The sequence below is a fragment of the Anomaloglossus baeobatrachus genome, unplaced genomic scaffold (genome assembly GCF_048569485.1).
Source record: "Anomaloglossus baeobatrachus isolate aAnoBae1 unplaced genomic scaffold, aAnoBae1.hap1 Scaffold_439, whole genome shotgun sequence".
NCBI lineage: Eukaryota > Metazoa > Chordata > Amphibia > Anura > Aromobatidae > Anomaloglossus > Anomaloglossus baeobatrachus.
The window spans coordinates 203,302-206,889 of record NW_027443726.1 but is presented as its reverse complement, the minus strand read 5'-3'; the positions used below and the strand labels follow the sequence as shown (position 1 = coordinate 206,889).

Here is a 3,588-nt window from a genome sequence, read left to right as displayed (position 1 = left end):
AACCGGGCGTTAGAAAAAATGTGCACGGCCCAATGAATCAAGTCGGTTCTTCATATTCATGGTTTAAGCCCTTGGGTTCCAACGTGCCCAGAGTATATATCCAGAAAGATTCCCTTTCTTTGAGCTTCCTAATTCTATCGCCTCCTCTGCGTATGGCTGGGACATGTTCGATGACTTGGAATCTTAATTGGGCCACTGTGCGATTATGCGTCACAAAATGGTGTGGGACTGGTAATAGAATCTGCTTACAACGTATTGTTGACTTGTGCTTAGCACAAAGAAAGGGAATCTTTCTGGATATGTACTCTGGACACATTAGAACCCAAGGGCTTAAACCGTGAATATGAAGTACAGACTTGATTCATTGGGCCGTGCACCATGTCACCATGTGTGCAATTGCATTGTCCAATGGCTCACAATGGTTATGCGTTTTCATTGGATGGATAATCGAAGCCATGTTTTTTTCCTTTCTCTTGGGTTTGTTGTGTGAGTAGACTATAGGATTAAGTTAGTTACCGCAGGCAGTGGATTTAGCTTCCTGTCTTTGGTCCAGTGGTAGATTGATTGTTTGGTCTATGAGCTGTTATGGGTTTTAATCCAGGTGAATGCCCATGGGCTGCTTATAACTGTGTGAAATATGTAGTTTTACTGGGCTGGGATGAGAGAATCCATCGAAGCATGGTGTAGGGATTGTGGTTCCTGTGTGCTAAGAAGAAAGGCTGGCACCAGCCAGAAAGCCCCATTACAGCCAATAATCAACCGCTAGCCGCTGGAACTCGTTGCTCTAGATCATGTCAAACTCACACCAAGCAGGAATAGATACATTAGCCCACCATCCCACCCAAAGAGCAACTTCTGCTGCGCAGCTGGCTTTCTAGGCAGCAGCGCTATCGTGATGTCAGCGGGGGACATTGTGACAAGCCAGTGTTCCGTCACTTCATGTTGTGCACTGTTCAAACGGAAAATACATCAACAGGCAGACTACAGAAAAGCTTACTAACAAAGGTTAGAGAGGGGCTTTCTCAGAGGGCTTTTTACAGTTTGTCTATTCCCAATTAGCCGTTTAAGTATGCTTAATGAAAGTACTAATTCTTTCATAGGCCGCCCATTCTTAGTATTTGACGTTCCTTATATTGCGGTATCAGGCTTCGCAGCAGGTTGCAAAACATTCATCACCCATGACTGTCCCCAATTGGGCTCAGAACCTAAATGTCTATCATGACCTCTCTTTTTGAAAGTCCAAGAGCAAGCAAACTCTTCCTCCAGGAGAGGGAGCCAACAGATCACTAAAGACATCATCATTGCTCAAAGAAAACACCGAAAAACAATGGAAGCTTTAATTGGAGTGGAATCTGATAGACAGCACCTGATGCCAAGTCTGCATCTTCTAACACCTGCAGTCACTGCAGCAGCTGAATCCAATGTGTCCAAAAGGGATCTATTCTATTCAATTGCAAATGATCTAGATAAGACTGAGAATAAGATACTGCACGGGACATAGCAGAGTTGGTCAAGTTGAGTGGAGATGAGTTTGCTATTTGGCACAGCTTTTGCATCAATAAAGCAAGTAAAAGGTGTGAAAGATAAAAAAAAGGGTGAAAGTGTGAAAAGTGAATTGGCCAAATTGAGGTGCATATAAAGTTTTTGCTTTCTTTCAATTCACTAATGGGGCTCATTTGAATCAGGTGAATTGAGTTCTGCTTTTGGAAACTGGGTTAAGAAGGGGTGCACCGGTCCTGGAGGTACTGCAATACCAGGTCAATGCGTGGAGTGGACAGAGCAAGATTTTTTCCATCTCCTTGTTCTAAAAATCCATTTAATATATGGTCCCCAGAGAGGGGACGTATCAGATATTAAACTGATAAGAACAGATTTAATTTTTTTTTTTTTCTGTTTATCAGTAGGACTTCAAAATAACAAAGGTGATCGCCTCCCGTTGCCTGGGAACCGTCCAGGCACAAGAGGGCTATGTGTCACCAGAAGGCGCACACACTCCCTCAAGGCCGGCAGACGTGCAATCCCAGGCACCTTCCAGTACCGACCAAGGTAGCGTCCTCCGAAACTACACTTGATCTTAGCCAAAAGGCCGAGAAGCTATAACCCGAATTGGTTACGGCCTTGAGTGGCACCCTGGCCTATACCGGACACATCTTAGGGAGAGGGAGACAAACCCACGCCTACAGAAGACATTTTGTCACCCAAGCCAACCCTTGAAAAGGCTGTTTTGCAGAGCAAAAACAAGAAGAATGATGCTTTTTGCAGCCGCCGCCCACTGCAATTAATCTGAATAACTCCTCCTCCTCCAAGCACCTCCCCTCCCCCTTGCAGTCTTTCCAATTCATGATACAAAAAGACGGACGGACAGGACAGGACAGGACAGGCTGCCTGACTTTCCGTCACTGCCACCCTTTGCCATCCTTGCCCGTAGAAAGCCCTTTCATCATCCCCAAACCCTAATCTTTTCCCTTCCCTTCCCAGCTGCGTCTCACTCCCTTTCATTAGGAAGTGAGCGCTGCCTTTTCTCCGTTCTGCACATGCGCGACGTTAAACACAAATGCGCAGGCGTGCGTTCCATTAGCCTCACTGCATTCCACTCCCATACAGGAAGTGGGCGCAGCTATTACTACGGTCGCACATAAAAGAACCCACGGCCACCACTGCACACAGCTGACTCCACCACAGGACACCCACTTCTACACCAACGCAGGTAAGACAGGATCGGCACCTCTATGCTCCCGTTACAATCAGGCTCAGTCACCATGTGATAACGCTCTCAACTCTTTAGTTGCAGGCTCCCCTTGCTTCACCTCCACTGGCTGTGCTGCCATTTCCTCTCCCACCTGGAAGGTATACTTTATTCCACTATTTTCCTGTTTCTCTCTTCCCCCTTTTCCCATAACCTACTTTTATCTGCATTTGTGGGGTATCTATATGCTATTTACATCATAGTTTTATTCATTAATATGGAAGGGAAGAGTGCCCATGAGAGTGTTGAACTGCGGAGAGCAAGAGATTAAGCTGCTCCGATTTGCCACCATTGATAAGCTGTTCTCAGTAGATACACATGCTATCCAAACAGCAGCATCCACCATTGCTTCAGCCCACCCATTCAGTGACAGCTCACCAAGTCAGCCAGAGGAGTGGTGTAAGGAATTACACGTAGGCACTGACTCCACACCTTCACATCACAAGAAGGGGGTCTACAGGCTAGTGCAAGAATACGAGCAAGTCTTCAGCAAACATCCGCTAGACTTTTGAAGAATAAAAGGGGTCAAACACTACATCCCCACAAGTGCACACCCACCCATCAAAGAGAGATATAAGCCAAAACTACCTGCACATTACCAGTGTACCAAGGACATGTTGAGCAACATGAAGGAGGCTGGGGTTATCCGTGACAGTTGTAGCCTCTGGGCAGCTCCATTGGTCCTGTTAAAGAAGAAGGACAGCACCACTCCCCTGTATTGAGGAATAGCTAGCTGCATTGAGAACTGCAAATTATTTTTCTACCCTTGATCTCACTAGTCGCTATTGGCAAGTGTCCGTTGCTGAGGCAGACCGGGAGAAGACCGCCTTTGCCACCCCGAT

The 3,588-nt window shown here is 46.3% G+C and overlaps 1 pseudogene; it reads right to left on the bottom strand.

The window, feature by feature from the left end:
- Nucleotides 1–1,720: 1,720 nt before the first annotated feature.
- LOC142279796 (U2 spliceosomal RNA) lies at nt 1,721–1,921 on the bottom strand (annotated as a pseudogene).
- Nucleotides 1,922–3,588: the final 1,667 nt, after the last annotated feature.